The sequence below is a fragment of the Lolium perenne genome, chromosome 5 (genome assembly GCF_019359855.2).
Source record: "Lolium perenne isolate Kyuss_39 chromosome 5, Kyuss_2.0, whole genome shotgun sequence".
Taxonomy (NCBI): domain Eukaryota; kingdom Viridiplantae; phylum Streptophyta; class Magnoliopsida; order Poales; family Poaceae; genus Lolium; species Lolium perenne.
Genome location: NC_067248.2, coordinates 6475180 through 6488130, shown reverse-complemented (window position 1 = coordinate 6488130; position 12951 = coordinate 6475180). Strand labels below are relative to the sequence as shown.

General features: G+C 47.3%; 1 pseudogene; it reads left to right on the top strand.

Moving 5' to 3' along the window:
• The window catches only part of LOC127303299 (probable RNA-dependent RNA polymerase SHL2), a 54938-nt pseudogene that overhangs the window by 20198 nt on the left and 21789 nt on the right, over positions 1-12951 (top strand).

The window sequence follows — 12951 nt, the reverse complement described above, 5'->3', positions numbered from 1 at the left end:
CTCAGTGGCAGCAAGCAACGTCCCTCTTCCGCGCCGCCAAGGTTCGATCCCCCGCGCGCGTTTAAACCAAACCTTTTTGCCTTCGCCACGCAGGCACGCTGACGTGGCCAGGGTCCCACCAAGCGTCAGTGGCTAGCTCCACCCGTGTGAAAAACTTCTCCCGCCCAAAATCTTTCCAGATTTCAAAAATTCAATTCCTTTTGCTATTTTATGAAATGCAATCTGCCTATATTTCAAACCTTTTATTTAGGCACTTTTTGAATTCCAAATCTGACAAACTATATATCCAATGATCAGCAAATTATGTACTTTCCAAATATGAAGTTTGTTTTGGGTTTTGAATAATTAAAATTTGGACATATTTAAAATCTGAAACCAAATTGCTAATTTATGCATAATTCATAACTCAAAATCTATAACTCCAATTTTGGCAAATTTTATGTCTAAATGCATCAGAAAAGTGAGAGGAATTCAAACCTTGCATCACCATGCATCATTGGCATCATCTCTGAATTGTCCAAAGTAAAATTGCAATATGAACTAAGTTGTTATGTGAGGGTGTTTATCATTTCATGCGAATTATGAGCACCCCACTTAAATTTGGCTTGCACGTATCATCTTGCCATGTCATCATGCATCATATTGCGCATTGCATCTACTTGTATTGATTTGTGCTATATCTTCCTTGTATGTGTTATTTGGTTCTTCTCGAGTAGACGCCGACGCAGAGCAGTACGAGCAGGAGTACGAGCACCCCCAGGAGGATCGTGCATGTGCTGCTACCCCTGATCTGACAGGCGAGCCCACCTCTTCACCTATTTTACATTTTCATGCTCTATTGATCTATTGCTATCCCTATGTTGCGATTCTGTTGTGTCACGTGTCCTATTCCACCTGTTACCTATATATCCGAGTTACACCTCCTCGCCCTACCTATTGTTTGTTGTTTGCCAGCTTTGCGAGTCGTAGGCGAGTTTAGGGTCTTGTTGATGTCTTGAAATGTTCGGGATATCTTGTTGGGAAGTTGACACATGTAACACCTTTTGAAAATGATGTTGATAACTTTTGCTACAACTAAAATTGATAAGGGATAATAATATTGCAGAGGCATCTGTGAGCCTTTGCGAAAGCATCGGATTTTTGTCTCGCTAATGTCCCCTAGGACCCGAGTTCTTGTTATCTCTGCTCTAAGGCTGAGCGCACTAACCACTCGCGGGAGATTTTATCGGGATCCCCCATCACCCATTACCTTTTCTCAAGTCTGTTGAAAAGGGGGCCACAACCTTGGTTTTATTTGCCTATGTCATGTATGCCATGTTTTACTTACTGTTGCCTTCGGGTGTTTACTTCCTGTTGCCTTCGGGTGTTTATATTCAGACCGTACCTTGCGGGACGTTTAGCGAAGCGTGTGGTTTGCACGCCTAGCCGCCGACGCAAACCCTGAGTCCGCTTCGGAGTACGGCTGGACTTCGATACGGGTAGCTTAGTTGGGTGGCCCCCCTAGACTTTCTTGCAGAACTGGGAACGGTCTTGTCGTGATATCCTTCCTTCGCCTGGTTGGAGGATAGAGCGTGCGTGTATGGGAACAGTAGTGCACCCCTGCAGGGTATATCTTTTCGGAAAGCCGTGTCCGCGGTTATGGACGACTTGGAGCTGTTTAACTCGATCATAGAACAACTTACACCTAATCTTGCCGCTAATAACTTGCTAATAATCTGCGTAGTAAGTTAGTACTACTACAACGGATATGGAATAAAATTGTCAACTGTGTGAGTGCCTTGTTAGTACCTCTTGGCTAAGGGGGATCGCAATGGCTGGGTTATGTTTGCAGAGTATAGAACTGCTAGCTTATGCGCTCTCTCATCTTCTCTGATAGACGAATGTTGTAGCGTGTCTCTATTGGTTAGTTGCTTTGCTACCGCTAAACTCCACATATAGCCGGGCGAAGTTTATACCGCCCCCCAGCAAGCATAGCTGATCTTGTCTCGCAAGTACGTGCCATTTGGTACTTACCCTCGTTTTTCTCTCTCTTTTTCCGGAACCCGCTTTTCGACAAACAGGTACGACAGATGATGAGCAGTACGCAGGACGCTACTTTGTCGAGTTCACGGACGACGACTTCGTTGCGTAGCAGGATCGTTCCTAAGGCAGCAGCCTGTGGCTTGTTGGTTATGGACCCCGCTTGGTTATCTTCAGGACTCTTAGTCCAATTTGGATCTTGTCTGTACCCAGACTATTTGCTATCTTTATGTATGATGTACTGTTGGGATATGTTTCCCTTTTGAGTGTCATTTGGATCTTGCTCAGTAGAGCGTTGCTATATATGAACTTTATTTCCATCTTTTGTGTCGTAGATGGTCATGTTGTGATATTGAATCTGTATTCTACCCTTGTATCCTGTGCACCATGCGTGTATGTGTGAAGTGCACAGGAAGGTGAAGCACTCAGGCTTGGAAAGCCTAACGTGAGCCTATGAGGTGGGTGTTGTGTGCATGGGCGTGTCGAGCTGTTGCTTGGCCTACCCATAAGCTTGGGAATGCGAGGCGACCTCACGGTCCCTTGTAGTGACCTCATGCACATAAACCCCTCGTACCTGCGCGCTCTGGGTTTTCCTACTCCTGGGGCTTACAGACTTGGTATCAGAGCAGGACTGCCTTTAGGAGCCCTTGCAGCGGACGAAGTTGTGTCTAGAAACTCATATTTTGGTAACTATATAGGAAAACTTTATGCGCGAGAGTAGGAATTCTGCTTTTATTTCTTACCCCACCCACCCTCCCTCTGGTAAGGAAGTGTAACGGTTTTACTCTGTTCTTATCTTGTTTCACCTAGGTTTGGACGTGTTCTGGGTAACCGTAGTGCCATAGGGAAAAGTGTTTTTGAAAATGTTCTTGTACTATGGTTGCTTCATTATCATCCGTTGTCAATCTCCACATATAATCTGTTCCTTTGCCATGTTGGTATTTTCATGCTAACATGTCTTCTCTCTGTTGTTCTGTTGATATCTTGACCACTTCCTTGTTCCGGTGCCTGACTTCTTTCCGATATCCTCATGCAGATGGCGTATCAACGGATCGTCTCAGTATGACCCAGTGCGAGGACACCCATGGTTTTCCGGTGCTACTACGCGAGATGCTCAGCTACTTGGGCTACGTCTGGTACCCTGAGTATCGAGTGACCGAGATTCCTCGGGAAGACCAGCAGCACCGCTACAGAGCTGAGGTCCACGTGCCTGCTGATGACCTCCGCTACTTCCCGGAGCACTTTGCTGAGGCCACAGCGAGCTCTGTCGAGATGGCTGTGCAGAGAGCAGCGTACTGCATGGTCATTATGATGCGCTCCACCTACACTTGCTTCGAGAGGTCTCCGTACTGCTACGTTCCGTCTGGGGTTCGTGTTACGCAGGCGAGGTACCACACTGGTGGGTACGCTGACCCGGAGCAAGAGAACAGCCGCCTGTTCATGACAGCTCAGTTCGTGCAGTGCCAGGACCGTTTTACTCAGGCTCTTCTCCACGAGCTGGACTTCGTCACTGAGCAGCTGGTGCACACGACAAAGCACTTGGCAGCTTATACCACTCCTCAGCCGTCGCACCCCTCCTACCCGCAGAGTGTGCAGTTTCCTCCCAGTTGTGCTCCTTCAGATGTTGGAGGGTACGTTCCTGACCGTGGGCAGCTTCTCTCGGTCGACCCACACCACCGAGGGCCACTTCTGTACGGAGAGCAGGGTCCTGAGGCTCACTCTTTGTACACTCCGAGGCTCCATCTTCCCGTGGATCAGCACAGTCGTGGTCGCCGCCGTACCAACAGGCATCGTGGTGACTACCAACCCATGGGTTGAGTGGATGTGTTAGATTTGCTATCTTTGTATCCTTGTGTTGGTTGTAGTTGTTCCATCATTGTATCCGGTTGTATGGATCTCATGTGTACTTGAACCATGTATGGTGTACCTTGATGAATTCTATGGATCGATGTGTTATCTGGTCTTGAATCCTTGTTGTTAAGCTATGTTGTCATATGTTGTTTCAACCGTCTTAATGTTTTCCCTCAACAGGATGGTTAGACCTCCACCACCCCCTGAGCTGGGACCAACCCTGTTGCATATGACTCAGCTGTTGGGTCGATGCAAGACAAACCCAAGACAACTTCGATCAAGCTCGTCAAGGCTATGGCCGAGTGATGATCCGGGACTTCCTGCAGCTGAACCCGCGATCATTCGACTCTACTCCTGAACCGCTGGATGCAGATGATTGGGTGCGCGATGTCAACCGCATGCTCAACACAGCGGGAGTCGCCCCAGAAGACAAGGTGCGGTTTGCGACTCACCTACTGACAGGAGGGTCCGCCGCATGGTGGGAGAACTTTCTTGAGATGCGTCCCGCCAATGCGCCTGATGTCACATGGGAAGAATTCAGGGAAGCTTTCAGGAGCCACCACATTCCTGAAGGGCTCATGGACAGGATGAAGGAGAAATTCCTTAGTCTCGTTCAAGGCAACAAAGACGTGATGGCGTATAGCATCGAGTTCGCTAAGCTGGCTCGCTATGGTGGTGAAGAAGTGTCTACTGATGCCAAGAAGTAGAAGAGGTTCCGTAATGGCCTCAAGCCGGCACTCAAGTACGCGCTCACTCATGTCACGGTGGAAACCTTCGACAAGCTTGTCAACACTGCCATCAAGGAAGAGTCGGGTAGGCTTGCGTTCGAGGAGTCGCGCAAGCATACTCGAGAGGTTGGTGCTTCTTCATCAGCGCCACCTCAGAAGCGCAGGCTGTGGGTTCCTTATCCCGCACCGCCAAGACAAGCTGCACAAGCTGGGTATGCTCCCCGCGCCGCACACGCTGGGTATGCTGCCCGCCCTCCACCCCGCAGCTAACGCAGAGGACCTACCAACCTCCGCCAAGGCCTGCATATGGTGGACCAAGGCCGATGGGTCCACGTGCCGACCCCACGTGCTACAAGTGTGGCCAGGCAGGGCACATATCTACCTTCTGCCCTCAGAAGCTGCCTCCACCACCACCTCGCTCTACTCCGACACAAGCGATGGTTCGTGCACCAGCTCCGGGCCGTGCCTTCAACAACAACACCAGGCAAGGTCCGAGGGCTGCTCGCGTCAACAACCTCAACATCGAGCAAGCTGAACAAGCTACCGACGTCGTGCTTGGTACTTTGCTCGTTAACTCTATTCCTGCAAAAGTACTGTTCGATACAGGAGCTTCTCTATCTTTTGTATCTGATAGTTTTGCTCAAAGCAACGAGTTTCCTATGGAAATCTTACCATCAAATCTCTTGGTTCACTCTCCCGGAGGACAAATGATATCTTTGAAGATAAGCCATGGTAACCAAATTCAAATTGGAAGCCATATCTTTCTCGCCTCCTTGATAGTTCTTGTAAATTCAGAGATCAATGTTATCCTTGGCATGGATTGGTTGAAGGCCAACAAAGTTGTCATTGATTGCGCCGAACATTCAGTTTCTCTTCCTACTTCGTCAGGAACCTTGACATACACACCTTCTCAAACTCCTTCCGTTCAGCTCTTTGCTTTGAATCCTAGTTCTCTTCCGGAGCTTGAGTCTATACCGGTGGTTTGCGACTTTCCTGATGTCTTTCCTGAAGAACTTCCAGGTATGCCACCTGACAGGGCTGTTGAGTTCGTCATTGAACTAGAACCTGGAACAGCTCCTATCTCAAAGCGGCCATACAAAATGGGTCCAAATGAGTTGGCTGAACTCAAGAAGCAGCTTGATGAGTTGCAAAAACTTGGTTTCATTCAGCCAAGCACTTCTCCATGGGGATGTCTGACAAGGGATTAACTTATCAATGCCTACGGATTGTAGACTAGGGTTTAGTTGGAAGTAGAGGGCAAGTAGATCTCGAAGGTTTCAGCCGAAAAGTACTCGACGATTATGAAAACTAGGGTTACGTGAAACAATGAATCGATCCTCTCTTTGTCCCTCGACTCCCCCTTATATAGGAGGTGGAGCCGAGGGATTCGTAATACACAAGTTACAGAGTCCGGGAAGGTTTCTAACTCGTCCCGCAAGATTACAAGTATGTTTTTCATAATACAACTCTAGCTTTCCTTAATACTATCTTGGGCTTCCGATCTTTATATTCTTCGAGTCGCGGGCCTTCAGTAAACCCCGGGTACCATCTTCGGCAGGCCCATTGGGGATGCCTATGTCAGTAGCCCCCGAGATTTTGCTTGAATCGAAGAATCAGGAAAAATCTCCAATTTTATAAGCATTCGATATCTTTGCCAAGCTTATCACATATCTCTGGATACGCAATTTTATATTGTACAGGGATAATGGTAGTTGGGGCTAGTTCATCTGACGGATCAGGTACTAGTTAACTGCTCTAGTGGCAATCCGCAAAAACCTACTTCAAGATCACGTCCCCGGACATGATCTCGGGATACTGGTGTTAACTCGACAGGCGCCGCTTAAGGTCTTACCATTCGTCGAGCCCGGTCATATATTTTTATCGGGTACCTAACGCGTCCGTTAGGATTTTTCTTCGTATCTGTTGATACGGAAAAAAGTAGCGAACCGACGTCAGAGACGGTGCCACGCCGCTCAGAATGGATCTGGGGTCTTACCTTCGCAAAGTTTTGCGGCATTCAGAGATTTATTCGCGACTTTGGCGCTCTGAGAATATATTGTCGAGTGCTTTTTCGGCTGTTGGAATAGCACATTTTATCGAGTCACGGATGACTTATCTTGCCTTCCCGATGGGAGTATATGCAGAGTTATTTGCATAACTCGAAATATGCTCACTTCTTTTTATAATTTCATCGGGCACGCGAAAAGCGTTCCCGATGGGAGTAGCCCCCGAGGCTACAGCCAAGGACTTGTGCTTGGTTGTAGGCTCAACGCTTTATGCCGCTATATTGTCATTCTTTCTCGAGCTTTTCACATCTATCGGGTGCGCGACCAGCGCTCCCGATGGGAGTAGCCCCCGAGGCTATGAACAAATGCTTGCGTTTGATCATAGGCTCTCGCAATTTCTATTTTGTCATACTCGAATTTTTCTTTTTTCCAAAGTAGCCCCCGAGCATTTGGGCAAAAACTTGTATTTGATCAAAGGCTCTCGAAATAATCGATAATTTTTTCCTGCCGCCAATTTCCTTAATCTTCACTGCCGAGATTTTTCCTTTAATCAATGTGACGTCACTACTGACGATAGCCACGACCACTGTATCGGGAAAACGCGAGCATCGCTCCTCTCTCGTCTTGCGGGCCTGTAATCCTCATCAATTTAACACATCGTGCAAGTGGGGGACCCACGTCCTCCGCTTTTCCTGGCGCACGCACTGTGGCATCTGTTCCGTTCCCTTATAGTCAAAATACTCTTTTACCCCTTAGCCACGTGTGCCACATCCACCGCAAAATTACTTCATCCAACGGTGCGCTGCTTCGCCAATTCTCTATATAAGGTCTTCTTCTTCCTCCGTTCATACTTTCGCCTGTGCCGCACCTCTGCTTCTCCTCTGCAAAAATCCCCATTGCGCCCAATACTTCCTGAGCTCAGCCACACTCGCACGTTGTGCTTTCGCCATTGTTAATGCCACCACGCGCGCGGCTCACTCGCCACAACACTCCTGAATCGAAGATGGCGGCGGAAGATGCAGGAGTGGGAGAGATCCAAAATCTCCAACCAAGACCTGAACTTGATGAAGAAGCTCGGGCTCATGAAGACGAAGGACGCGCTGCGCTTCCCCGCCGAGAAGAAAGCTATCCCTCGCCTCCGATCGAGTATCGGGTCAGTTTCGTCGACCACCTCATTCGCGGCCTTTCTACCCCCATTCACGATTTCCTCCGCGGTCTTCTCTTTGTTTATGGGGTGCAGCTGCATCAGCTGACTCCCAACTCCATCCTCCATGTCGCAATTTTCATTACTCTTTGTGAATGCTTCCTCGGAGTCCCTCCTAACTGGGCTCTGTGGAAGCGCATCTTCCGCCTCCGCCGTAATGGCTCCCACAACATCGCCTACAACATAGGTGGTGTTGTTATTTGCTCGCCCCGACGTCGAGTACTTTGACGTCAAATTCCCGACTCCGTCCAAGGGTGGCGCAAAAGATGGCTCTATGTGCGCGAAGAAAGCGCTAACTCGGTGGAGTACAACATAGCTCCTTTTGATGGAAGCGCCAAGATTCTTCGCCGCCGTTCCTGGGACGCTGAAGCTACCGAAGAAGAGAAAACAGCGACAGAGGCGCTAATGTCTCGTATCCATGAGCTTCAGAATACCCGCGGCAAGGAATTGTCGGGTATCCAAATCACAGCTTATTTCCTTAGGATTAGGGTGCAGCCTCTGCGCAGCTCGCAAAAATCCCCTTTGGACGTATCTTTGGCGAAAAAGATGCTAACAGGCTCTCCAAAGACCTTTCTATAAAGGACTTGGAGAAACTTATCCGAAGAATTTCATCGCTCAGCAAGAAAGATCCTATTCCATCTTCCTGCCGTGTGGAGCCATATAGTGTCTCCAACCCTCTCCCCAAGGTATTTTCTCCAACTAGTATTTTGTCCTCTCGACTTTTTGTCTTCCCGATTATTTTACTATTTGTCGACTGCTATTTTTGCTGATGTCCCCTGCATAACTTTCTTGTCGACATTTCTTGCCTTTGTAGAATCATCCAATTCTAGCTTCTCTTCCTCCTCTTCCTGAAGATGGAGAAGTCGAAGAACAGGCTGTTGTCACTGACGACAACCAGGGTACTTCTCGCCCTGAAAATGAAGTCGCGGATTCTCACAAATCTGCGGCTTCCTCTGAAAGAGAAGTTGAATCTGAAGCCAGCGAGTCGACTCGTTCCCTTCCTTCTGCTGTTTCTCCAGGGAACAAAAGAAAAAGGGATGAAATTGTCGATTCTGGCACCTCCAAAGCCGACGCACCTCCTGCCGAAGAAGTTGTTCCTACTGAAGAAAGGACAAATTTCAACCCTTACGAGGATGCCCTTGTCAGCTCGTAAGTTCTCTGTTGCTCGTTGTTGTTTGCTCCCGATATTTTGTCTATGTTGTCTCTTATATTATTGCCTGTTTATTGTAGTGGTGATGAGGATGAAAATCCCCCCATTGACGTGATCTGCTTTCGAACGTAGCAATGCCTCGTACTTTGGTTATCTCTGAGGCTCAATCTGATGGGGATAAAACCTCGACTCATCATCAAGACATCGAGCTCACTGCTCCAGTTGTGAGCCCCCGTGCCTCTTCGCCGAAGAGAGCTAGGATTGAGCCAGCCAAGGAACCCACCCAAGTAATTGGTGATTCCACGACTCCTTCACTGGATGATGTAAGTTTCCCTTTCTACTTTTTTGTTCCGATATTTTTCGGATCGCTTTTGTGTTTTGCATCCTTTTCGCTTGTCGCTGTCGAACTTTCGCGCACTATATTGATTTTTCTTTCTTTGGCTCTCTCTTCAGCCTTTGATGAAGGAGTTTATCCGTCTTGGTACCCAATTTGTCGGGTACCGTGATCATGCGAACAAACTTGAAGATACTATTTTTGCTGCTTTCTTTGGTTGAATACTCTCCATCATATTTTTTGTCATGACAGTTGTTACTGTCGGTTTTTCCAGCCAATCTTGCGGAAGCCAACAAACTCGCTGATGCTCTTGCTCTTAAATTGGAGCAAAGCGAAAAAGCTCGCAAGAAGGCTGAATCAAATGCCGCCGTTGTTGAAGATCTTCGAAAAAGACTTCACAACGCGGAAACCTCTTTGAGTGAAAACATCACTCAGCAAACCACCCGCGAGGAAGAGATTATCTCTCACTTAGAGTCACAGAGTCGACGTTTTGTTAGTAAGTGCTCTAACCATTTCTTGTTCTTCGAGTACCCACGCTTTTCTTGGCGTGCTTTTTTGACAAGCTGTATGTTGAGTTATCAGGGAGGACGCATCAAGATTATGAGCTCGACAATCCTGAAGGTGATCGCCTTCTCGACGCGCTCTCTCCTCCTCGAGATTCATGGAGATGAGGCACGCCAAGGCATTGCTGATGCTGACTCGGGCATGTCGCGGCTTTTTCCATACTTCTTCTCGAAGAAAGAAGAACCCAAAACATTTGCTGCTCTGGCCAAGTGCTTCAATTCTCAAGAAGATCTTGGGCACGGTCTTCGACAAGAAGGTTTGAAGATTGGCGTTGAAGGCACCATCGCCTTGGTTGCTGACAGTCAACAAGACGTCGACTGGGCCAAAGTTGGCGATGTGCAGAAGATGGAGACGAAGAGATGGCAATCTTTGATCAAGGCTGCCAAGCCAAACTCGAAGAAAATCCTTTCTTTCCTTGGATTCAAGCCAACTCCGGCTCCTAGTTCATCGAAGCCGGAGGTCAAGTAGACCACCTTGTCTTTCTTTTTTGTTTTGCTTTTCTTTTGATGCTGTCGCCACAATAGCTTTGGCGACAACTACCCCATTAGTTCAATAGGAACTTTTCTTTGTAACAGCCATGCAAATATATGTCTTTATTTAATGAAAAGCTATGTTGTCGAGTTATTGATATCGAAATATTTCTCTCCAGTTAATTTTTGACAACTATACCGCGGTGCCTTCCTCGGCTGCTTTGCCTGCTGTGTCTTGCTCGAAAAGGTCCTCCGCTGTCGAATTTATTGGAGGTTCTTCGAGTCTTGCACATAATGAAGACTTGGACGATCTCCATCAACAACTACAAATTTCTAACTTTAAAAACAAGTTCTCGCGATAATGGAACAGTCTCGAAAATCATCTGAGAATGAAAAACGAGTTGTTCAACAAACTCAAGAAGCCATAGCGTTGAAGGAAACTGCAATTGCTGAGGCTGCTGAAGCTACGCGCCGAGAGAATCATATGCTTGAACTGATGTCTGAAGCAAGCCTGGAAATGGCGGGTATGTTCCTCAAACTTAACCTTCCTCTTTTTTCTTTGCCTGTTTTCTGCCTTTAACTGGTGTACTGTCGCCAAATAGGTCCCTTTTTAGACGCTGATGCCGAAGATCAACGAGTTGACACAAGATCAAATTATCTTATTAACCTGGGACTTGACCATGGCGTACTTTTTTGGGCTACTCCTGAACGCACCCGACAAATCGTCAGATTTCAAGACCGCTCATGCCAAGTTCGTGAATTCCTCGAATTCTGTACCAAGACGTTGTCCATGATTTACAACTCCATGTTTCCCCGTAATATTCAGCCTAAGACCCTTCCTGAGCTGATGGACAAGTTTAAGGACTCGCACAAAATCCATGGTTTTGTAAGAGCTCAACTAATAGCTGGTGCCAGGTTTGCCCTTATCATGCTTCAGATCTGCCACTCAAAACTTGATATGACCAAGGTGGTTGAAAAAGTTCATACCAGGCTGAGGCGACGGAGGGTAGGTGTCGATAGAATTGATGCAGTAGTTACACCAGTGGCTGAAGAAATAATTGGTGATCTTCTTCGAATGGATGCCGACTTTTTTGCAGACGGCCATTATGCCGATTTTCTGGGTGCCTCTGCCGAAGAAGACAAAATCAACATTGACGATCTATTAGGACATGACTAAATTTATTTCTTCGGTAGATAACTTCTTTGTCGAAAGGAGCTGTAACTTGCTGTATATATGTTGTAAAACAAAGATATATATATTTTTCCCAGCCCCCGAGTGTTTCGGTGGCGATTTTCTTTATTGTGTTTGCGAGGTTAAACCAAGGCAAATATTTTTTTACTGAGTATATTGTATTTGCTGGTATGAGCCCCCGAGCTTTTTGTTGATCACTATTTTGTATCTTCATTGATTTGCGAGGTGCTTTGCACCAAGGCAAAATATTTTTTGCGAGTTGTACTTTTCAGCAATGTATATATATATATATTGTAACTTCGGGCGCGAGCCCCGAGCTTGTCGAAGAAAAAGGGTGTATCTCCACTATCTTTACTATATTGTAAAGACCACGAGCCCGCCTCATTAAAAACCTTTCCAGCCCCACTCGGTGCCCTGAAAAGGAAAAGAGTGCGTCTGAAAGCTCGCGGGCGTTTCAGTACATTGTATTTTTACAAAGGAGGAACTATATTTCGACTCTAAGCGTAGAACCGCCTGAGTTGCGCCACGTTCCAGGGGTTTTGCTCAGCAACCCCTGTCTTCTTGTCCTTTATCCCGTATGCTCCTCCTTCGATTACTTCGTGACGATGTAAGGGCCAAGCCATGGCGACTTCGAGTTTTTCATGGCTTTTTTGTGTGAGCCGAAGAACTAAGTCGCCCACTGAAAGGATCTTGGTCGCAAACGTCGACCGTGGTAGTTTTTCGTGTCTTGTCGATACTTGGTGACCCGTGATAACACTTCATCTCGAGCTTCATCAAGTGCATCGACATCATCCTCCAGTGCTTGTCTTGAAGCTTCTTCGTCATATTCCGTTACTCTTGGAGAATCGTGCTCTATTTCTATTGGCAATACTGCCTCAGCTCCATGGACCAGGAAAAACGGAGTTTCCTGTGTCGCTGTATTTGGTGTTGTTCGAATACTCCATAACACACTGGGCAACTCGTCTGGCCAAGCATGTCTAGCTTTCTCCAATGGTGCTAACAGACGCTTCTTGATACCATTACAGATGATACCATTGGCTTTCTCGACTTGTCCATTGGTCTGCGGGTGCGCAACTGATGCAAAGTGTAGTTTGATGCCTACCTCTCGCACAATATGCCTTGAATTCCTTGGATGTGAAGTTACTACCATTGTCCGTGACGATGCTATGAGGTACTCCAAATCTGAAAACGATACTTTTCACGAACTTAACGACGTACGCTCCGTCCGGCGAATTTATCGGCTTCGCTTCTATCCACTTTGTGAATTTGTCGACAGCGACGAGCATGTACTCGTATCCTCCTGGCGAAGCTTTGTGTAATTTTCCCACCATATCGAGACCCCACCGAGCAAAGGGCCAAGACAACGGTATTGGCATCAATTCCCGCCGCCGGAGAGTGAGGTTTTGCGGCAAATCTCTGGCACGCGTCGCAAG